The sequence below is a fragment of the Calonectris borealis genome, chromosome Z (genome assembly GCF_964195595.1).
Source record: "Calonectris borealis chromosome Z, bCalBor7.hap1.2, whole genome shotgun sequence".
In the NCBI taxonomy this organism is placed as follows: Eukaryota; Metazoa; Chordata; class Aves; order Procellariiformes; family Procellariidae; genus Calonectris; species Calonectris borealis.
Window position 1 is genome coordinate 53,880,421 of NC_134352.1, and position 25,397 is coordinate 53,905,817.

A 25,397-nucleotide genomic window follows, 5' to 3' on the forward strand; every position below is an offset into this window, starting at 1 on the left:
GCCACTCCTCTCCCAATTTAGACTTGTGCCTGGCATTACTCTGACCCAGGTGCAGAATCCAGCCTTTGGAGTTGTTAAATTTCATGCCATAAATCATTCCTCAATGCTCCAATCTATCTAGATCGCTCTGCAAGATCTCTTGTCCCTCAAGAGAATCAATAGCACATCACAGTTTGGTATGATCAGCAAACTTCCTCATGATGCTTGCGTTCAACTCCTGCATCCAGATCATTAATTAATATATTGAACAGAACTGGCCCTAGAATTGAACCCTGAGGAACACTGCTAATGACCAGTTGCCAGCCAGATGTAGCCCCATTTACTACAACCCTTTAAGCCCTGCTGTTCAGCCAGTGCTTCACCCAGAACATCGTGTACCTGCTCATCCCACAGCTGGACAACTTGTCCAGAAGGATGCTGTGAGGGACAGTATCAAAAGCCTTACTAAAAAAAAAACAAACCTACATCCACTGCCTTTCCTTCACCCACTGTGTGGGTGACCTTATCATAGAAGGATATCAAATTAGTTAAACAGGACTTTCCCTTAGTGAATCCATGTTGACTGTGCCTGATGATTGCATTATTCTTTAAATGCCTTTCCATAGTACCCAGTATGATTTTCCCCATAATTTTTTCAGGAACTGAGGTTAGACTAACAAGTCTGTAGTTTCCTGGGTCTTCCCTCACACCCTTCTTGTAAATTGGAATAACATTGGCTAGCTTCCAGCCAGCAGGGACCTCCCCAGACTCCCAAGACCTTTGGTAGATGATCGAGAGGGGTCCTGCCATAACATCTGCTAGGTCATTCAGTACTCTGGGATGAATCCCATCAGGCCCCATAGACTTGTAAACATTCAGCTGATACAGCTGGTCCCTTACAATTTCAGTGTCCATAAACAGAAAGTCTGTTCCCACATTCGTGGTCCTCCGACTCAGGGGACTGGGCAGCCCAAGGTCTGTCAGTATTATTAAAGACTGAGGCAAAATAAATGAATGCCTCTGCTTTTTCTTCACCCATCTTAGTCAGATGACCATCTTCAACAAGTATTGGTCCAATGTTTTGTTTAATCTCCTCTTGCTATTAATATACTTTAAAAAGCCCTTCTTGTTATCTGACACAACACTGGCCAGTTTCAACTCCAATTGATCTTTGGCATTTCATGTTTTTTCTCTGCATATACTAACCACAGCTCTGTAATATTTGTGCGAAGCCTGATATTGCTTCCAGAGATCATACAATTTCTTTTCTTCTTGAGCTCCATGAGGAGTTCCCCGTTCAGACAAGCTGATCTTCTGCCCTGCTTGTTTGACGTACAACACAGTGGAATTGCCTGCTCCTGTGCTTCTAAAAGATGATTCTTAAAGCCTGACCAGCACTTGTGGACTCCTAAGACCTCAAAACAGATTCCCAGGGTACTCTGATAAATAACTACCTCAATAGTTTACTCTCCTGAAGTTCCGGATTGCAACTCTGCTGTCCTTTTTTCTCATTACACTGAAAATTTTAAACTCAACCATTTCATGATCACTGTGGCCAAGACAGCCATCTACCATCACATCTCCCGTAAGTCCTTCTCTATTCACAAATAATACGTCTAGGAGGGTTTCTTTCCTGGTTGGCTCACTGGGTACTTGTGACAAGAAATGATCTCCTACAAACTTCAAGAATTTCCATGACCTGCTCATCACAACAGTGTGATATTCTCAGTTGATGCCTGGGAAGTTGAAATCTCCCATAAGGATAAGGGCTACTGATCCAGAAATTTCTCCTAATTGCCTATAGAATAATTCATCAGTGCTTACATCCTGGCTGGGCAATCAGTAATAGACACCCTCTACAAGATCTCCTTTGTTTTCCATCCCCCTAATCCTCACGCAGAAGCTCTCAACCACATCATCACTAATGGTAAGGGCTGTACAATGAAACCTCTCTCTTATCTATAGCAAGACACCTCCACCTCGCCTGCCCTACCTATCCCTCCTGAACAGCCTGAGCCTTCCATCCCAGCACTCCAATTGTGGGACCCATTCCACCAAGTCTCACTAATACCAATGATATCATAGCTCTGGGTACTAACCAACAATTCCAGTTCATCTTGTTTTTTTCTCATACTGTGTGCGTTGCTGTACAAACATTTCAGATACGCTCCTCAGCCCTCTGTGCTCCCATTAGCATTGCCGCCCTCAGGCGATACCATGCTAACCCTTGGCTTACCCTACTGCAATCCTGTTGGTACACCCTCCCCCCATTGATTCTAGTTTAAAGCTCTCTTGATCAGTCCTGCCAGCTTATGCCCAAAGATGCATTTTCCCCCTAGGGACAGGTGGATCCCGTCAGCCCCAGCATACCTTGTGTCTCGAAGGCTCTTCCATGTTTTAAAAACCCAAGGTTTTGGTGGAGGTACCAGTCCTGGAGCCAGGTATTGATATCCTGGGCTTGCCTATTTCTTCCAAAGTCTCCCCCCATTACTGGGAGGATTGAGGAAAACACTGCCTGTGCTGCTGAATTTTTTAGCATTCTTCCCATTCTCTTCTGATCAACCTCAGACTTTTTGTGTGACATCATTAGTACCCACATGAAACAGTCGGCATGGATAGTAGTCTGAAAGTTGTACTAAGCTTTTCAGTCTTGCGGTCTTGTGGTGATGTCCCTAATTTGAGCCTCAGGGAGGCAGCAAACTTCCCTGAAAAGAGGGTCTGGTCTGTAAGTGGGTGCTTCCATTCTGCACAGGAGGGAATCGCCAATGTCCATAACTCACGGTTGTTTCTTCTCGGCACTGGTCTTAATGCAGGTTTTGTTGTGAGGGGTTGGTCTCTCTGACTTTGGCAAGACTGCTTGCATGGGTGCCTTCTCTATCTTATTATGTGCTTTGTCCACCGTACCCAGGTCACCATGCTGCCATGCACCTGCCCGCTGACGCGCACCTGCTTGCTGCCCTGCTGCTGCTGCTTGCCTTTCTTATGCCTGCAAATAGCTTTCATGAGGACCTGTTCTATAATTTTTCCCAAGAACTAAAGTGAAACTGATTGGACTATAGTTTTCTGAATCTTCTTTTTTGCCCCATTTTGTAGATGGATATAATATTTGTCACTTTTTTAGTCAGTTGGGACTTCTTTTTACCTTCATGACCTTTCAAACGTGATAGAGAACAATTTAAAATTGAGAGACTTTTTCATTAACCTTCTGTTTTAAAAGAGTTTGTCATAATTATGAAGACTATAGTCCATAATAATGTGAAGAAATTTGGAAAAAAATACATAATAGTCTAGTATAAAAATAACTGTGAATCTTCTTATTTGAATACCCATACTAATTTACTTTGCTCTGAAACACTTCTATTTTCTACTCCTAGATGTTCTGATTTTACTTTCTTCAGTACCAGCATTTAGAAATGTGTACCTTATACAAATTAATATTTTGTTTAAACTTAACTATTAAGAATATAACAGTAAATTTTTATAGCAAAATAAAGTATTATTTGGAGTATTTATTTATACACATGTTGTATCACACATTCAAGGAGAAATTCAGAGAGTGTGATAGTTTATGCTTCTGTCTTTGTATGAGTGTTGTGATGAACCCTTAATGTGACAGGTAAAGATAATGTAATGAATGTCTTATTGCACCTGGAAGACAATGAAAAAACATAACTGACACAATATTTTGTTCCAGGTGGAAGTAAAAAGTAACTGCTTTCCTGGCCCTTTACAACATAGTTAAGAATTTGACTGAGAGAATGTTGGCACCAGCTGTGGAAGAGCTGATCAGCCTCATCTCCAAGTAAGTGAAGTCTTACGCATTCAGAGGTTCATTTCAGACTAAATTTACAAAGTCTGCTGATTTCTAACAACAAATATAAATTAAAAATGCAGTTTCTAAGACACTGTAGAGCACTTTGATTTCCCAGGTTGTGGAATTCAATTTCTCATTTAAACACATCTTTAAATCAGTATGTAACTTCATCTCTTCGTAATATTATTTTGCAGGCTTAATGACATCACATTCTGATTCCTCTTCCTTTCTAGACAATTGAATGCACTCAATTAAAGTAATGACAAATTATTATAAAACATAAATATAACACATGCATAAATTCAATGATAAATAAATATAAATAAATAATAATTTGTTTGATGTAGAAGATAAACTGGTGAAAAAAATGTAAGGAACATTATTAATTAAGCTTATTAAATGGACCTTCCTTCCTATTGCATTTCTCATGGAAGAAAACATGGGAGACAATTGTGGATGAAGGACAGAGTCAGAAGCCTTGGTTGTCCAAAGATGGTCTCTGAGGGAGTCCCACAAGTTATCCTTCACATGCTAGGAGCTAAAGTGACAGCTGTGCTAAAGCCACAAAGTACAGGAATTATACGAGTACATTAAAAAAATCTGCAGAGAACTTCTTAATGGAATACTAGCTGCATTAAAGCACATCTCTCATCTTTGTAGTCTTAGTTTTTTATTATTCATAAACTCCGATATCTCAATTCAACTTAGAATATTTTATTTTCCCTGGTATTCTTTCCTGGTAAATGTCAAAAAATTCTGCTTTCCTACAGCTAGTAGGAGCTTACAAAGGAGATAAAGGCAGGGTGGTTTTCAGTCAGATCCGCTTTTTACTCACAGTACAACACTGTATAATTTCTAAGTGAAAGTCTATTTTCCTTTTTAAACAACTGCTAAGAAATCTGGAGGATACTAGCCTGGGAAAAAGAGAAAAGGGAGAGAGGGAGAAGGAGGAGAAGAAAGAAAGAGAAGTGATGATGGTGGAGTATCAATAAAAGGTATTCATGTATCAAAGAGACAGGCAAGATATACTGTAAGAAAAATTTGCATCTCTATAAACATGCTAGTGTCACCACAAAATAAACTCTTAGCTCACATTATTACAATACTTGACAGTTTAGAAATTGTTCAAAATTTTTATTTTTAGAGCTATTTGCATAGAGACAGTCTAATAGAGAGGCCAGATTCCTCTCAGTGGCTGTGTTAATCTTGGATCACCAATTGCTTTCCTTATTATTAGAAATGCTGGTAAAGTTGAATGGATGCTTTGTGTTCTTTGTCAACTGCTAGCCAAACCAAGCTAGGCTATGACTCATGCACAGTATTTGCTACATAAAATAAAAGAACTAGGACTCTTCACAGGTTCTCAAATGTATCAAATAAAATGTGTAAATCTTCTTTAACAGTTCTTTTTAGATCAGGCATAGAGCGGAAGGAAACAATGTAGCATATTCTTGATTCAAACTGAGAATAATGTTTGTGTGAGCAGTTTTTTTTCTTTTAAAACTTTCAATTAGCAATTTTACTCTCTATTAGTGTTTGCTGTGTGACTCAACATTTTCTGGAAGAGTGAGAGCATTCCTTCAGCAATTTGGTGATTGACAGTTGCATTTAGGAAACCCCTCTATTAATTATAGGCAGCTTATTTTCTCCAAATCTCTATGACTCTTTGAAAGCAAAAAAGCCTGCAGTCTAAAGGAATTTTATTAGTGGTTACTGATAAAGATGAAGCCCAGCAATGCTTTAAACTAAAAAACAAAAAAAAAAAACAAAAAAAAAAACTTGAGGCTTTGAGAAGGGGAGTTCTTTGTTATTATCCAATTGCTGGTGAGAGGAAGCAACTAATAAGCAAGATCCCATCTGCTTTAGACAGACTGGCATTTTAGATAAAACATGATTAACTGTAAAGTTTGGGTACAATAAAGAGAACGTACCTTGAGCCCTACCAAATCTTAATTCTGATATGACTTTCTATGTCATCCTAGAAGAAATAGAAAGGGAAAATGTCTTTGAGTTATCTTCTCACAGTAGTGCTCCTTTTGTGGCAAGACCTCTGTTAAAAGCTCTATTTGGCATCACTTCTTATGCTTAACGCAGGCCTTTTGAGATAAACAACCTGTAGCAGACAGAAACAGCTGAAAAATGGATAAAAGTTATCAGATTTCTTAGGATCAACTGACAAGAAGTACCATCCTAAAACACAGATGACAGTGAGAGCCATCCTATACCAAAAGATCATATTTATACACGGTATGCAGTAGAGCTGCCTTGATTTCTGCATGAAGTCTAGAACAGCTCCTAAGTGTTAACAATAATTCCTTTTTTTTTTTTTTTTTTTTAATATATATAAATATGTTCACCAATAGCCAATCGTGAATGGCGTACATACCTAGAGAGGGGAAATCTCAGGCAGGAGATCTCAGGCTAGAAAATAATTACCTTTTTAGCCCTACTGAGTCTAAAGAGGATGACTGTGACTATTGCCTAGGTATCCTGGAGACTGGTAGACTTCCTTAATACGCCTAGATTTTGCAGTTGCCAGCTGACTGGGTTTTGTTTACCTTTTGCAGTTGCTTGTGAATAGAGCAGGGTTTTTTATGTTAAAAGTGAACTATTAGAGACAGTTAATTTTCTTCTGTTTTCTGGCACAAATCAGTAATCTTTAGGTTTTTAGAAGGTAACCCCAAATTACTAAACCTGGAAAGGTTTGCTGCTGACAACCATTTGTGGAAGAATATTTCTTTTCAATTCATGGTCTTATTGTCTGTTTAAAGCAGAATACTTTTTATAGTTCTTTATCCACTATTTCAATATTATGGGGTTGGACAAATAGATCAAGGGTTGTTCTAATTCTCAAGCAGAAAAAAGGTTCTATTTCATAGATACTTGGATATTAAGCAGAAGCAATGGGGAGATATATTGGAGGTTGCCTATTTCTTCAATCACATGCAATATGAAATTAGCACCAGTACTTCTGTATTTACACACTAAATTTTACTGGATGTTTCATCCATTCTGTTTACAATGTCATGTTAAAGTTCTGTGTCTCACAAGCCCAGCCCAAGATCAAAGAAGCTATCTAAGCTAGCGGCATACAAGCAATTTCAAGCTTCTGCTCAACAGTGTTGAGCACTCTGCTGTGTTTTATGCAACATGCTAAGCTAAAGAAATATCCCAGCAACGTTCGAAGAAGGAAGAATCTTTTGTCAACAAATTTCACATTAAAAGGACAGAGTCATAGGCACTGGACATATTCAAAATATTTAGTTGATTGATACTTGTTTGTCACTTTACAAATTGAGAAATATCTTCTCATCCAAGAGGTGTATTATATCAGACGACCAATATTCCAGGAGTGGGAAAAAATCTTATGAAAATACCAGAGTTAATAAGCATAGTAATGGGAAAAAACAGATCTCAACATTGTGATGTGGAATGTGAATTGTGTACACATGCCTTTGAGATCATAGTCACTTATAGTGGTTTTATTTTACTTATTTCTTATTTCAAAATGAAATTATAAATTTAGAAGTATCACAATAATCATTGAAGGCAGGTAAGTAGCATCTTATCTTTTTAACAGCTGCTATGTAAACTGTAGCACAGAGGTTGATCTATATCACATGCACAATATTTAACAAGTTCAGGAAAATCCAGGTCCATGCAAATCATGCCTATCCAACGTGATAGCCTTGATGAGAAGACTGTAGACAGACGTGTAAGATGTGTATGTGTATACTTGATGGGTATACTTGATCATCCTGACTTCAGAAAGTCCTTTGACACAGCTTTCATAGTAACTGTGTTGCGAGGTTGGTGATATATGAACCAGATAAGCAGTCAACAATGTGGGTTGAAAACGGCCTGAGCTGCGGGGCTTACTGTGTTCTGATCCATGATAAAAGCTCAGCTAGTGACCAGAAAGCAGCAGTTTTCTCTCAGGGAGCAATACCAGGACCAATACTGTTTAATGTTCTTCATTAATGGCCTGAACGTTGGTACAGATTTCACTCTCATTGTGCTTGCAGATGACACAAATTGTTCATGGAGCAGTCAGTCTGCAAGAAGACAGTGCTGCTGCTCAGAGAAATTATCTGACAGAAACCCCATGAAGGTGAACGCAAAGTCCTGCATCTGGGAGGTAACAGTAGAGGCTGAGGGTGACCAGCTGGAGTGCAGCTCTGAAGTAATGGCCCTAGGAGCTCTGAGGTACACTAGGCAGCAGTACACCCAGGCACAGCACTCCCTCATCCTGGACTGCCTTAGCAAGGGTGCAGTCTGGGGAAGTGATCCTGTACTGCTGTTCAATACCTGTGAGATACCATCTGGCATGCTGTGCACAGCTTTAGGCACCCCAGTATGACACATTGATGTAATGGAGATAGTCCTGACCAATGTGATCTGGGGATGGAGGACAGGACATCCAAGGACGGGCTGTAGTGGCTGGACTTATTGAGCCTGTGGAGGGAACAGTTTTGCGGGGGGAGAGAGGACTTACTGGTACGTACAGCTACTTGATCGTAGGATGTAGAGGAGGCAGAGCCAGACTCTTCCCAGGGATGCACAGAGGAAGGACAAGAGGCAATAAACACAAGCTGGAAGATGAAAATTTTGACTAGAAATAATGAGAAAAGATTACTGTGATGGTAGGCAAGTTGCCCAGAAAGACTGTGGAAGCTCCGTTCTTGAAAATACTCAAAACCTGACTGGACATCGTCCAGAGCAATATGCTTTAATTGGATGTGCTTTGCACAGAGGGGTTGGACTAGATGACATCCAGAGGTCTTCTCTATAGATTAAATCATTCTCTAGCTTTGTGACTGCAAACACTAAATAAAACACCAAAAGAACATATATTCAGAGGCTTGACCTTTACTCAAGAAGTGGGTGTCCCTGAGAATCTGTCAACTAGCCTCTGTTCCCTGTGCTTTTCAGAGATTCAGCCCAGATTATAGTTATGGAATTTACCCATTGAAGGAGGAACAGAGTTAATTTATTTAGAGACACCTCCTTACTGTAACATACAGAGGACTTTGTATTATGGATGTCAGGATAACCTTATTGAGAAAAAGTACGAAAAGTAAGTGAAATGATCAGAAATTTAACTTGACTGTAAACACGTTGCATATTGTTACAGACTGCAGCTAAGTGCACCCCAGATTCATCTTTACATTGGTATATATTCAGTACATACCTTTCAAATTGTTCCCAAATACTTCCTTGGCATGTGGTGAAAAACTTCTACCAAACAAACAGAGCAGGCTGGCTAAATTGTTTAAGACTCGGAAACCATTTATATCCTCCACAATACAAAAAAATAAGATGAACAGGGAGCTTGCTAAATTATATATTTCACAAGCATTTCCTGTGAGCAAAGTGCAAGAGTTAAAGCAAAAGATTATTTTAGATTAAAAATAAAAACTGTGTATATTAATCAATTTAGTTTAACACTTGCAATCTCAATGATAACAAACAGTTCGCAGTAAAATGAAGGATATAAACCCAAGAACTATTACTGTTCATGTTACAGCAGTTTAAAATACCCTGACACAAGAATGCTTTTGTGCTGGTCTCTTTCTAGGCCATCTTTGTCCCAGTTAGCAAATAAAAAGCAAGGGAACAAAACACTACCATATTCATTTTACATTTGGGAACCAAGCCACAGCAAAAGAGCATTTGACACCAGGAGTGTGGTGTTAAGCCCGAAAAGGAATGTGTTTATCTTGACCCCTGCTCCAGGGCTTCAGCTTTCATCTCTAAGAAAGGTTAAAGCTTTGCAACTGGATAACGTCAGGATCAGATTTTCACCAGCTTTTAGTAGCTGCATTGGATGAGGTCTTTTATTCTTTCCCCAGAGAGCACTTACCTGATTATCAACTGATTATCCCTGATTTTGATACATACTGAAGGTCAAGGTTAATATTTTTGCAGCTTTCCTGAAGTTCTGCGTGACGGCAAAATTCAACAAAGTAGAATTGGTTATGATTTGTCTCTTAATCTCATAATCTCTTTTAATTGTTCCATTTATGTGAGTGAAGATATCAGAGTTTAGAGACACACTGAACTGACAGTTCCTTTCAACACAGGAAAAGAGAAACCATGTAAGCACTGATGACTTCTCTCTGGATTGATTAAGGTTGTAAACAAGGGAAAGAAAGAAGCTTAGCCCTTCTGTCTCCCTATTTTTTATCCCTTTGAATAGGCCGGTTGTAAGTATGGGCAACAGCCTCTGTTGCCAATTTTGGACCTCTTATTTACATGATATTTTCTGCAGGGTAAGAAGTTCTATTTCCTGTTTGGTCATCAATAATAAGTTTTAAATTTATATATAGACAAAACAGCAAACTGATTCCCATTAAGCATGATGAAAATCCTGTCTGCAACTCTTAAACTAAGGTCTATTAATGTATTAAAATTGAGGCTCAATGGCATTTTACATAACTTTTAAAGAATCTTCTGAATTGTAGCATGTTTATGTAAATAACATATTCTTGAAAGTGTTTGAAACCAGAACATCTACAAAGACAGAATTTTAAGTACCTTTGCGTATTTATAAGTGCAGAATTTGCTGATGGTTAATAGTAACTATACTGTAAGTGTGACAGACATACAAACTACTAAATAAATGAGGCAATCTAAGAGCAGAACAAACAGCAGTGGTATGTGAATATAATAACCTCTTCTAGCACACCAGTATCATTACCAAACATGTAGGAGCCTGACAACTTCTATTTTCATAAGTCCTGTGGAGTGGAACTACTCTCCTCTTTATGCAAATGCAAAATTGAGGCTCAGAAACAGCAATTAATTTCCCCAATTTTATGTAGGGAATATATGGAAAGCTAGGGAGATGCTTTCCCAAATCCTAGGTTAGGGTCTTGAAAATGAAGCTGTCTTTTGTGAAGGGTTGTAATACAGAAAACAAGTAATCCAAGGTCATTACTTTCAATTTCACATTTCACTTTTGTATTTAAAAAAGGCAAAAAAACCTTTGGAAATACTTTATTGAAATGGGAATATAGTTTCTTTGTCATAATGTACAGATTGGCATCATTAGAAGGTTAACATGTGTCTGTATTTCATATGATACACATCACAAGAGAATTATTGAGGAAATTTCTATGTATTTTACGTCAGGTAATATCCCTGACTGATTTCTGTTTGGGGTTTTTTTTTTTTTAATGAATTTGGGCAAATCTCTATCTGTTCTCGCTGAGTGGACCTCAGAAGAACTTTGTGCAGACATGTCAGTCCCTTTGCATGAAAATCCCCTCCATCTAGAATAAAACACTCCATTTTGAAATTTTCTACTCAATTTAATAGGGTGAATAATATGAACATCACTCCTTATTTGAAATTATATGCAGTACATAGACAAGAGCTATATAATTTGCTATTTAAGTATACCAATAGGTATGATGACCTCTGATATACAACACACACAGCATGTCAACTAAAACTTGCATTAAAGTAATTGTATTTTGCTATTAGGAGTGCAGCCTAGAATGCATTTTCTATATGTAGTTAAATATATATTTCCCTATATAAAGGTTGCTCCAGTTTTCATCCTATAAAACCCTGATTCCAGCCAGTTTTCACTTGTCAAACTTAAGCGGTCAAGCTGACAGTTTTCATGCAAAGTTATTTGCCTTGAGTTGAACATTAACGTTTCAGCTAAAACTGTTCAGTCATTTCCTAGGTGAAGCTTGGACAAAATATATTGTTTTGTCCATGATTTTTTAAAAATATACAGCTTTTCCTCGAGATAAGCTATTGCTTCTGTCACTGGAAAACAGTGTGGTATTTGACAAGGTTGTGGTTTGGTGTTGCTTCAATTCCTAGCAAAGGCTGCCATATTTTGCAAAGTGATTTGCCTCTGAAAATCTTTGTGTACATGTTCTCTGTAAAAACATCTTAGAGTTGTTATCTGCATGGAGAATATCCCAATATCCAACTGCTGCTACATGTAACTATGCAGTCTTTATGCCTGTGTGCTAAGGTGACAATGATTGTACACTTAAAATCTTGTTAAAAGATGCAAAGGTAACACACTTTATTTGTAAAGCCAATAATTTATTCTTAGTATAATTGAAATATTGGCAGTCTAAAAAAAATACCATTGTTGGTCCAGACCTAATTATTACACAGCAGGAAAGAAAGCAAGTTTGCTGGTGATACCAAACTGGGAGGTGCTGTTGAGGGACAGGAGGCCTTGCAGAGGGATCTAGATAGATTGGAGCATTGGGTAATGATTAATGGGATGAGATTTAACAAGCTGAAATGCCAGACAAGTTGAAAACCTAGGACAGAGTAATGCCAGGCACAAGTCTAAATTGGGAAAGGAGTAGCTGGAGAGCAGCCCTGCAGAAAAGGATCTGGGGGTGCTGGTTGACAGCAGACTCAATATGAGCCAGCAGTGTTCTCTGGCAGCCAAGAGGGCAAAATGCATCCTGGGGTGCATCAAACACAACATAACAAGCTGGTCAAAAGTGGTGGCTATCCTGCTGTATTCAGTGTTGGTGCAGCCTCACCTTGAATACTGTGTGCAGTTCTGGGCCCCACAATTTGAGAAGGATATGAAGGTCCTCAAATGTGTCCAGAGGAGGTCAACAAAGCTGGTGAAAGGGCTGGAAGGCATGCCCTATGAGGAATGGCTAAGGACTTTGGGCTTGTCTAGTTTGGAGAAAAGGAGGCTGAGGGGCGACCTCATTGCTTTCTACAGCTTCCTGAGGAGGTGAAGTGGAGAGAGAGCTGCTTATCTCTTCTCCTTGGGATCCAGCGATAGGGTGTGTGGGAGTGGCTCAAGGCTGCATCAGGGGAGGTTTAGACTTGACATTAGGAAGCATTTCTTTAACAAGAGGTTGGTCAGGCACTGGAACCTCCTAGAGAGGTGGTTGATGCCCCAAGCCTGTCAGTGTTTAAGAGGCATCTGGACAATGCCCTTAATAACATGCTTTAACTTTTGGTCAGCCCTGAATTGGTCAGGCAGTTGGACTAGGTGATCATTGTGGGTTCCTTCCGATGGAAATATTCTATTCTATTCTATTCTATTCTATTCTACTCTACTCTACTCTATTCTATTCTATTCTATTCTATTCTATTCTATTCTATTCTATTCTATTCTATTCTATTCTATTCTATTCTATTCCATTCCATTCCATTCCATTCCATTCCATTCCATTCCACTCTGTTCTAAGGAGAAAATAAAAAAACTTACTAGTGGAGATGTCTTCATAATAATAATTCAGTTAAAACTGCTATGCACACACTCTTAGTATCTACCCTTTTTCTCTTTCACTGCTCCTGTAGGTTCTGGGAGGGGTGATTTCTGTCTGGAGTGGGGGGAAAGCACAGTGAGCAGTCAGTATCCTGACTCCTTTGATGGAATGGGTATGATGTTGAGGTAGAAAGTTTCTTCCTACTTAATCTAGAATGTACTTGGCATCGTTTTTGCATTTCCTAAAACTCTTTACACTTTGCTATTTCTTCATTAGCTTGCTAGTCCATATTACATCTGAATTGACTGTACAGAGTGTGCTATCCATATGTTGAGCATATGTTCTTCAGGCTTTTTGCAACTCATGATTGGTACAGGTTTGCACTTATTTTACTGAATATTAGTGAGTTGTTCATAACTGGTCCTCTTTTCTTGTCATTTACTACCTATGCTCCTCTACACTCCATCATGTACCCCATTTCCAAGGCCTCTGCTTTTGTACCAGAAAGCCCTCTTGACCAAATTGTTATGTTAAAGCCATAGACATTTCTATACAGAATATCTGCTTGTTATTACTACCTATTTAAAATTATGGTTATACACTACAAAAACAAACAAACAAACAAATACCCAAAACCAAAACCTCAAAGTAAAACAAGCCAGGCATAGCCAGGTGGTCATGAGAAAAAATTATACCTAAATGAGTTAAAATACAGCTTCAAGCAGGTCAAGGCAGTTTCAGACAAAGTAAGACTGACAAACATCCGTTCTGAAAGCTTGCAAAATGAGCACATAGCCTGTGATCTGCTACTAGCAATAGTGAAACTCTTATTTACTGCACTACTGTGAGCAATGCTTGATCTGTAAGTGCTTGTCCTAGATACTAAAGACAGATACAGTATTAATATTGAAACTGAGAGAGAAATGGTCTTCTCTATGCTGCCAGTGTTCTCTACCTGGTTTGTAGATAAGGTAGAGGAGGAGTTAGTAACAAAATTCTATGATAAAAAGTTAGCTATTAAATGATTATTATCTCTTCCATTAATTGCTTACATATGAGGCTTAAAAATGTCAGAACTGATACAAATAGCAAAATGAACTCATTTAAAGCATTTTTAAAAGTTTTACTTTGACAACTTATCCACACTTGCTGTGGAAGGGAGTGACACTTTCCTTTATCTCTGAAGAACCCTGTTTATCTGTGATTAGGTTTTATATTTTGCATGTATTCTCCTGCAACTTTTCTATAATGTGTTTTATCTAAATTCAGATGCAAATGTTTAATCAGAAACATTTGCTAATTTATTTACTCTGAATGCAACAGCAGTCACAAAAATTACATTGTTTTCATCTAAATATGCTGGAATAAAATACATGTCACTTGTACCAAAATGGTTTGAACAGAAAATAAGAGGAAGCATTCTTGTCTCTGTACCTCATCTTTTTACGGCTCATTTTGATCCCAAAATTAATGTAAATAAATAATGAAATCTGAAATTGACACTCTCTTAAAGCTACTAGTGTTCTTCTTTCTTTCTTTTCTGGTATTGATTCTTATTTTCATATATAAATAAATATATTATCCACAGAAGTATACCTGCTGATTGAATTCTTCCTGAAGAAAAGTTTAGTTAGCTTCTTTTGCTGAGGAATGTTTGCAGTAATTCATAGGAAAGAACTTCTGAGTTCATTGTTAACATTACAAATCAAACATGCAAGTTTTATCTCAGATCAGTTTTGAAAACTCCCAAACCATTGTAGTTTGATGCTGTATTTCTTTTTTAAAGCAATTTAAATCTGTCTCACTGTTCTCTAATAAATCATTAGCATTCAAATAGTGTCAGATTGGCAGGCAGCCTACATGCACACAAACACATCATTGCTTACTACAGCAAAAATCACATGTTTAAACATTCACTGCTTCAAAGCGTATTAGCAGTAAACATAATACCGGATCCCTTTCTAGTCTTAACATATTTAGTGAAGTTGTGAAAAGCTCAGCAATATTCCAAGAGGGCAGCTAATGCATCTGTTTTGTTTTGTCTGTCTCTGGAGGTCCTTTCTGAAGTATAAAACTTGATCCAGACCTGATGGGTTTTAGGTTTCTCTGTGAAACTCAGTCCTTTTAGGACAGATCAGCTCAGTCTTGACCTATTCAATCATCACTGAAAGGCCTCATGCAAATTGAAGTTTTAGTTTGTGGTGGACAGTTCTTAGACAGATATACAGGTATTTACTTCAAATTCCAAATGTGGGGACTCACATTGTCCAGCAAAGAGGCGACTGAGGGGGGATGATTACATAATAGCTTCATAGATTACATCTTCATTCATAGATTTTTGTTCCACTGTCTATAACCAACTCTTCAGACTGAAACTACAGTTTCCTCTGTTCACTACAGCTACTGTCTTCTGCTCCTGAGGGCTGCAAAAGACACATGGCCTGGAACCACCAAGCATGGATGTTCAGCTTAGACTCTGTGTTAAGTAGATCTAATCAAACTGTAAAAAAGAGGCGATAGTGTATGTTCCTCTCCTGCCTGACTGGAAAGGTTGTGTACTGCTAGCTGGGAAGATAATAGCTGTTCACACAAAATAATTAATGAAATAATGAAGATTTGCTGATTCTTTGGAAACTTTACAATTGTTACTTTAAATGTAAAGTTGTCTTTTATTAGGGAACAGCTGGAAAAGACTATTCTTCCTCTAAAACATGGTTGAACTTAAAAGAGAAGCAGTCCTAGCCAGCTGTAACTAATACGCAGGAATTTTCCCATTTTATTCATATTTTCTTTGAGGTGTTTGAGGTAGTCCTTGTAGAATGTGAGACAATCAGCAGGGACAGAAAACCGGCACTCTTCCTGTGATAACGGGCACCTGGATCATGATGGACAGATTTCCTGCAGTAGTATGACATTTCTGGAGGATTTGTATGTGACAGATGGGATACCACCTGTTGAGAAATCAAAGGGGCGATATTAACATTATTGAAAATATGAAACTATGAAATGTGAGTAAATTAAGGGTGCCACATCTTTTGCCTCTGTAATATGTCAGGCAATATCAAGATTTAGAAAAAGGTGAAAGAACAGACGACAATTGACTCATTTGAAACTTCTTCCATAGTCCTGAATATGTAGAAAGTAAAGGACATTGGAGGTGTATGTGGATTATTAAGCTAGACAAAGGTCTTTAAGGCCACATTTACCATAGCTGTCACTATTAAATCTAAGATGGATATACCTGGCTGTATATATGTACACATCCAGTGTAGACTTACTTCAAGCAACAAACTAAATTAATCTTAACCAAACTTTGGCCATTTGATTTCTGAATGTCTGTAGAGGAATGAAGTGCATTTAAAATTTACTTTTTTGGAGATTTTTAACTTTTTTTTTAAGTGTGTTTATATAGAAAAGCTCCATCAGAATGATTGTAGAAGGCAAAAAAGTATACAAACATAATTTGATCATGTAAAGCATAGGTCTAACTAACAAGAATTTCCACCTTTCAGGTGTGATTACTGTTTCATTTTATTAAAAGTATAGAAAATAAAATGTTCTTTTAAATGAGTTATAAAGTTAAGTGAGGAACTTGCAGCAACAGATAATCCCTAAAACTGGAGACAGTATAAAAATGAGCAGATAGTAGCCCATATGGAAGAAAAAAAAAAGAGATTCTACTTGCTTGTATAAGCTTTGGAACTTGTAGTCTTATGCAATGCAAAAATAATTAGGAAGATATGCCTTTTGCCAAAGACATAGCCAGTTTACAATTTAAAATTACTGTTTTCTAGAACAGAATGTTCTAAAATAATTCTAAGCTTCCAGAACCACAGGGCAAACTAGCTCTTATTCTCTTTTTTTCTGTATTCAAAAAGAAAATTTTTTCACTACTGAGTAGTGCTGTGCCACATTTTGCATGTATTACTCACACTGAATGCATCCCTCCTCTGAGAGAATTTTCACTGAAGCCAGTGTGACTTGTTGCAGAACAAAGCCCTTGTCAACATGACAAAGGATGCACAAATTCTCTTCTTTAGCGTTTAGAAGAATATTATATTTCTTTAAGGCTCCCTACCCATGGGAGATGGGGCAAGTAGCTGACCCATTAAACAGCAAAAAGAAGTCTTTTGTTTTAAGAACTAAGTCCTGCCTGTTGAAAGATTTTAGGGCTTTTAAATTCTTCACCAGACTTAACTGTAAGCAGTCTCTTGTCTCACATTAGTCAAAGTGCTAGTAATTAAAAAACTCTTTCCTTTCCTTTGCTCTACCTTCTTTTTCCTGGTAACTTGGTATTAAAAATGGAAATTTGTTTTAGAAGGCATTGAGGTTAATCCAAGTAATATTGCTTGTAGTGCAAAGATCAGAAGTGCTCTGTTTTGTTTTGTATTATTTACTTATTTGTCTGTTGCTCTGAATAATTAAGATGTGTGAAAAATATAACCACATAAGCAATAGTTCACAAACTACTGACTAATTCATCGATTACTGCTGCTTTGAAATATAACTACAATTTGTGCTGACACTTACAAGTAACATGATTTAGGGACAACACTTTCCCAATTAACATTATAATGTATAACTTTATTTAAAAATCATATTACTATGTAAAACCTATTAAATAGGCAATAGAATTCCTATCGCTAGTGCCCAGATATTTATGCTATAGAAATTCACAGTTTTTTAAATATTTATAAAGTAAGAGTTGAGAGAAGCACTTTTGAAAAGCAGTTAATAATGAACAGGCATCAAGGGAGCCATCATTATAACAGCAAAGTGCTTTGCAACTCCAATAACTTCACTGATGCAGAAGCAGGCCATCAAATTTAATTAAAAGCAGTCAAAAATAAACTGAAAAATTGAACTGCAAAAGCCTATCCTTTGCCAGCAGCTTGAAGGCAAAGAGAAAGAGAGAAGGGAGAACCTTGAAAGTAGTAATGAATTGATAAGCCTTCCTGCCTGCAACTTGTGATTCGTTCTGTCAGATTTTAGTGTCAGTTAAACTAGATTAATAGAACAATTGCTGATTCTCTATCTTAAATCTTTACAGTCCCTCTATTATGGGTTTCCATGATAAATGAAAGTCTGAGAGGATCAAAACTTAAATCCATTTCCTTGCTTGCTCATTTCTTTTAAATAATTCTGACGTGTACATTTGCTGGACACAGGCAAAGTCTTCAAAACAATTTAGAGACAGAAATAAACATTTTTATTGATTGTTTTTTTTTGGTTCTTGCAGGGAGGTTTAATATCTTTTTACCCAACAAAGGTAGATATCACCTGGAATGTGAAGTATTGATATCTCCATCTGCCACTAGAGGTTCCCATGGTGAAATTAAAGATAAGGAGACTCATTTGTAATTTAATAGGGCTAGCAAATTTATTGCTGCTTTACATGCTCAGATTAATGTGGATATATGCAAACTGTACCACAAGGACAAAACCAATTTACCCTAGATCATTTTATTTTTTATAATAATGTGCTTTAATGAAGCTAAAGCTTCCCTGCTGTGACCTTATTATGTTTTCCAACATCAGTGGGAAATAGATTATGTTGAATCATAACAGAGCTCATGAAACAGCAGGAATTTTGAGGGAGAAGATCAATTATATTTTAGTGATCAATATAGATATAGGAAAGGCAAAAACAAAGTAGATTCTAGGAAATAAACCTGTAGAAAAAGGAAGTAAACTATTTTCATGTCAATCAACATTACACAGTACAGTTCTTATAGGAGTTATTAAAGACAGAGTAGTTTCCCAAGATGGAAATTCCCACTCTAGTAGATGTTTTAGGAAGATTGATATTATTTTATAAAACAAAGTGAAGTAAATAAGAAGTGTGATGTTGAAAGATTGAATAAAATATAGCAATTTGAATGATTATTAGATTGAATGATTATTAAAATATAGCAATTTGAATGATTATTAATTTATTCTTTGGTAATGAATCAATCCTTATGAAATCAAAAGATGTGGTCTCAGTTAAGAAACCTGTAATTTATCACCTGTCATTCAATTTCTATTAGTTATGAGAATCTGAAAGATAAATAATAATTAATTCAAAGTAGAAATCAAACTTCTCTCCCCCTCTAATTTCTTCTCCTTCAGCAACAATTGAAGCTACTGTCCTTGAGTTCAGGAGAAAGCAAAATTTCAAGAAAGATTTGCTTAGAATCCAGTAGGTACTAAGAAAGATGCTCTTGGGATCATTCTTGCTGAAGTTCCCAGTTACTTTCTATATTGTTATATTCAATTTTATATACTCTTTATATTAAAGTACTGCTTTAAAAAAATTAAAAAAAAAAGAAAAGAAAAGAAATGAGAATAGAGTCCACTATCCTCACTTATGTTAAGAATCTTAGTTTATGTGCTATGTAGGAAGATTTTCTTGGATATTAAGCAAAGATAGAAGCTAATACTCATGATAGAATTCCTTGTACAGCTGATATACACAAGGCCTGCGTGCTGTTAATAGATATTAACCTTGATTTTTTAAAGTTATTTTTGCATGGTTCATAGCCAATCAGAAAATGCATGCAGACACATGGTAGATCCTAAACAAGTGTGTTGAAAGGATGAATTGGTTTCCAAACCTTGAAGGGATCCTTTGCAATGAGACTAGGGTGCGCCCAGTGCTCTAGCAGACAGCTAATGGTTTGCAATTGCTATGGTGCAGACAGATAGTAGAATAATCAACTGTCTTGGGAATAAGTACAGGAAACATATTATGATAACTTCACTTAGTCTGAATAGCATTCATCAGCTGAGGTACTCAGACTGAAGACCTATCCAGCATGATGTTAGAACCAAATCTGTCAAGGTCTATAATATTCTTTGCATTTCCCACTGGCCCCACCTGTGAAACAAGCCATCGAGGATATGAATGTCCCCACAAGTCAGCCACCTAAGTCAAGACACTTGAGTTCTAAAGCAAGAAGTAAAATGGGGTACAATATGCCAGTAATCAGTGTTTTTACAGTCAGGAGGATCTGGGCCTCTCCAATCCACAAGCAGTACACATTTTTTAACTACACCCTTAAAGAGGAGGTCACCTTGCCTTTCCTTCGCCTACACCAGTGAAGTAGGGATAGGTGAAGAAACTCTCTTATGCCATGACTAAATGAAGCAGCCTCGGCTGCATCAGTGTCTGCTCTATTTCTAGAAGATTATCAAAAATGGTTTGAAAGAAGTGACTGGTGCATGTACTTTTCAGACTGTTGCGAGGTCCCTGCTCTTATGACAAGTCATTTATTTTCAGGAATGTAGAGCCAGGCTGTGACACAGAGATGTGGTCATGTTCAACCTGGAAGTCAGAATGAAAGAAAGAGACTTTAAAGGTCCCTCATCTGTTTACAGAGTGGAATCCTAAATATTAACTTGGTAACCTTTGGCCTGGACTGATCATGCCAAATGCCTTTTCAGATGGTACAACCTAGGATATGAAAGGATAAAACAGAATAACATCTAACATTCTGCTGTAAAACAAAGCTTTTTACATTTTTCCAGCTCTGTCAGTAGTTCTTAAAAAAAATTAGTTTCTCCTTACAGCGGTCTTAAAATACTTTTGAAGTGAAATCTGAATAAAACAGAAAAATATGGTGCTTACATATGAACATCAATTCACTATAGAAAATCTTAATGGTAAATGCCTGGTGCAAGTGTTTTGTTGTGTTAAATGAATTTCAGTCTTGAGTGGGTACCTTGTTTTTGTTTCAAAGAAAATGGTCAACAACCAGATAACCTTGGGGATAAAACCCAGTTAAAGGTAATGAAGCTCTGCTTTCTAATAAAATACCTATGGGAAGTATTTATAAGTTGAAAGCCTTTTGTTTTTTATTTGTTTTTTTCCTGTTCCTTCTTCCTTTTCTTCTTTAAATAAAAGCTTATTTTTATGCATAAATTTAAAATTAATGTTAGCTTTTCCCCCCAAGTCTCTGTAGTGCAAATCTATGTCCAGAACTGCATAAAATCAATTAAACGTAGATACAACTTATAGAGGACATGTTAACTATATCTCCCAGCTTTATCATCAGTGGGGTGCTGCCTCTAACACAATTAAATTGAATATTAGCTAACATTCTTTAATCAAAACAGCTTTTAAGTAACTTACCAGCCAGTGTGGTTTCATTCTTTCTTTGATCTTCTGCTTAATCAAGGGAAATTCTTCTGTGGTACCTCAAAGTTAACTAAGTTGGATCAGCTTTTTCAATGTGATTTAATTAAAAGATATGACCATGTCTAAGATTTATCATATTAATGGGATTTTTATTTGACATTTTCCCACTCAAATTTTTTTTTTATACATTAATATACTGAAGTATCACCAAAAAAAAAAGTATTCTAACATTTCCAAAGGAATTTTAAAGTGTCTGGGGAAGAAACAGTCCTTCAAAAATCACTTACATGCATATTTTAGAACTTTAAGGCCTAGTTCAGTAGTATAGTAATAAGAATGTAGATTGATAGGATTTTTTTCCCTGTAATATCAAAATACTAAAAATATTCATAATTTACAGAGGAAGGAAAAAAAATGAATGTTGACAAAGTTACAAGGACAGTAGTACCTGACAGTTCTGAATGATGACTGAGCTGATTCTGAGTGGTTCTGACTTTACAAACACTAGCTAATCCTTGCTCCTCCCTTGATAAGAAATGCTTGACACATCAATTAACATATAAATACAAGATGGTGGTCAGGATTTTTCCATTTATGTTTCTATTTACTTCTGTAAATGTTGAGCTGTTACTGTACTTTACATACTGTTAAACCCTGTGTCACTTCAGTATGAAGTGTCATATTTTCAACTGAAAAAGTGTCCTGTTTATATTGAGCTAGTGCTAAAGATGGTCATTCAAAATTTACCTTTGAATTCTAATTTGAAGCCTACATATATCATTATTAATTTACCTTAGCAATTTATTAGCTTTTATTCATTTATTTATTTTATTTATTATTTATTAACTTTGTCCACCAGATTGAAGACATATTGAAGACACATAATCACATGGCCTCAGGTGATTAACTCATCACTTGTCTTGCCCCTATCTTTACACCTACTATTATTAAACTTTTTAGAAAACATCAAGTGATTTTATTTTCTGTGTTGAAATAATCAGTGTGTGCTAGTTCAATAAAGTTGGCTTGATGCATGACCAAATGTATAGATGCAGAGAACAGGATGCATCCTAACTTCTAACTAGGATATTTAAAAAATCATTTAAATTTGATTTGCAATTGCATTATTGTAAGATGTTAATACCCCGAAAATAATGAAATTCACATATAGCTTGGAAAATGTTTTTAAAAGGTTTATATAGAAAAATAATTCACTTTTCTGTATAATAACACTAGAAAAATAAATTGTTCTAGTTTTTTAACACACTTTTATTTAACTTTTATTTATAACTACTACTATTTGCACAGTAGTTTCAGAAAAATGCAAAACAATAACTTGTTGTTTGGGTTTTTTTTAAATAAACAATCTCAACTATTTAATAAAAGCAATATTATGACTCAGCATACTTTTCTCAGCATGAAAATAAACACATTTCTAATTTACACTACTATTAAAATACCTAAATATCTAGGAAGATAATATTAGCAAATATTATTAAAATTAATTTCCTTATGTTTTTTAGTTGTGTGGGGTTTTTTTGGGGGGGGAGGGGGGAAGAAGAAGATTATTTGATGTTTATTGTAATAAAGTGTGTAGTTGTCATGAAATTTCAGCTACCACTGCTCTTCCAGGAAGAAGTATTGTTTTGTCAGTGTAGTGTGTTTTGTTGTATTGGCTAATATTTTCAAACTGTGATATTTCTCCACTTATGGAAAAGTATGAAATATCATTTGTTATGCTTAAGAATTATCTATCCTCTCCCGGGTAAGAATGATAATTTATTACATGTGCAAGCTTCCTACTCTGTGTTCCCAAACACTTTGTTTGTTCCTAGTCCAGAATAGGGGAAGGTACTAAACTGTTCTCAGTGGTGAGGAGAGGTGATTTCCAGTTTAAGAACAATGGGCAAGAAAAAAGTATTCTCCAGCTGTGAGGCAGTAAATTCTTGAAAATATTCATTTCCAACCATTCTACTATGGTCTCTCAGCAGGCTTATTTTCAGTGCCTGATTGTCCTGGTTTTGGCTGGGATAGGGTTGAATTTCTTCGTAGTGTTGTGTTTTGGATTTAGTATGAGGAAAATGTTGATAATACACTGATGTTTTCAGTTGTTGCTAAGTGCCCTCCTAGTCCAAGGACAGCTCCCGTGCCTACTGACTGAGCTGGGTACACAAGATGGGAGGGAACATAATCAGAACAGCCAGCCCAGCTGGTTAATGGGGTATTCCATACCATGTGACGTCGTGCTCAGTATATGAAGGGTAGGCGTGATCCAGGAAGTACCGATCGCTACTTGGTTATCGGTCAGCGCGGTGAGCAGGTGAGCAATTGCATTGTGCATCATTCATTTTGTATATTCTATCATTATTATTGTTATTTTCCCTTTTCTGTTCTATTAAACTGTCTTTATCTCAACCCATGAGTTTTTCTCACTCTTACCCTTCCGATTCTCTCCTCGTCCCACTGGGGGGATGGGGGAAGTGAGTGAGCGGCTGCGTGGTATTTGGTTGCCTGACAGATTAAACCACAACACTGATGTAGAGCTCCTTGAAATTAAAAAAAACCTCAATCTGCCATTGTCTCCTCAGTCTTGGAATGTTCCCTTAATAAGCAGTGATTTATTATTAGAATGGTTTAAATATTTTCTGTCAATATAGTTATTTAAAGTTTTCATGCTCTTCATTTGTAAGATTTGGTAAATTGAAAATAGGTATCAGATTAATCAGGCTTAAATTTATATTAGTAATTTAAGAGCAATTAGATAAACTGTAAATGTATTGGTAGTAAGAGGAAAAGTAAGAAGAATATTAATTAATTCTCAATGGAAGCACAAAACTATTAACACACAATAATGAGAGAGCAAAATCTGTCACTACCTTTGTCCTCCTAAAAGTCCACTGCAGGGATAGCTGCATGAGATAAGCATGTATAAGACCTCAAGATACAATGGGAAGGGAACAGTTGGAGACTACTTGGAAAAAATAGGTATTTTCAAATATCTGACACATTCATGCATTTATTAACGCTTATCTTTGAGAACATACAAAAAATAGATGAGGTTCCAGAAGACTGAAAAATGATGAATATATTTTCAGGCTTTTGAAAGGAGCAGCTGAAGAATTATAGACATGCCACAATAACTTCAGTTTTCGGAAAAACACTGGAACAGATAGATAATAAAATAGACTGTATTTGCACACCTGGAGGAAAACAAGTAGAAGAAAAACAGCCAAGTTGAGTTTATTCTAAGCATATCATGTGAAACCAACTTAATTTTCTTCTAGAGCAGGCTAACAAAACTTTCAGAGAAAGAAAAAAGTATAGTCAGTATCACCACTGTACTAAGGCTTTTGTCATTGTCCTGTATGATATTTTAACAAACTAAATTGTGAAGCATAATAGTCTAAGTGAAAGTTTCATAACAAAGATAAAAAAATTGTTTGGGTAACCTTACTAAAAGAACCTCTATTAGTGGCTTACTGTCAAAACAGGTATCAAGTCGTATTCACTGTGAGGTTGCCATAGATCAAACAATTTTCTACAATTAACGAACAACTAGGAAGGAAAAAGAATTTTTACATATTTCATCGTGCTTGGAGGAGTTCCAGTAATGTTGCATGCAGGATTAAAAAGTACTGTAGCAGATGTTGGACTTAGCCTATATAATGTTGTACTTTAGCATAAATACATTTTAAAAAAAATTACATTTAGGAATAAAAAGTTCCAGAAATGCATAGTAAGGAATAACTGTCTTGATAGATGAAGTACTGACATAACCTCTGGAAATTAACCTCTAGGGAAAAGGTGGGATGTTTGGAAAGACTAGAGAAACACAAGAAAGAAGTTTAGAACTCTGGAAAATTCCAGAAAACTTAATCAACAAAAACAGATTGAGAACCTTGAGCTATGTTATCTAAGAGAAGAGTTGGGTAGGAACTATAACACCTTCCAAAAACCTGATAGCCTGCTCCAAAAAAAATAAGCTGATTTTTCCTGTCTGTGGTGGCTAGAAGTAATAATGAGATTATATGTGAGATTTTGATTAGACAATAAATATATCTTCAATGGTGAATATATATTGTGCAGGTTGTAGAAACTCCATAATTCAAAACCCGTAGCAAAAAGATTTTAAAAGCATGGATTACATGATTATTACTGTCCTAGGGCAAGGAGAGTCTTTAAAAGTCCCTTCCAGATTTGTTTTCTGTTCCTGGTCCTATAACTTGCACTAAAATATCCTAATTATCCTTTGTTGATAATTTCTGATAGA

The 25,397-nt window shown here is 36.5% G+C and overlaps 1 protein-coding gene across 1 annotated transcript in view; it reads left to right on the top strand.

The window, feature by feature from the left end:
• The window catches only part of PTPRD (protein tyrosine phosphatase receptor type D), a 1,348,716-nt gene that overhangs the window by 339,988 nt on the left and 983,331 nt on the right, over positions 1-25,397 (top strand). The window contains exon 4 of the mRNA XM_075138097.1: positions 3,674-3,781. The gene's annotated coding sequence lies outside the window, so the exon portion shown is untranslated. The remainder of the gene's footprint in view (positions 1-3,673; positions 3,782-25,397) is intronic.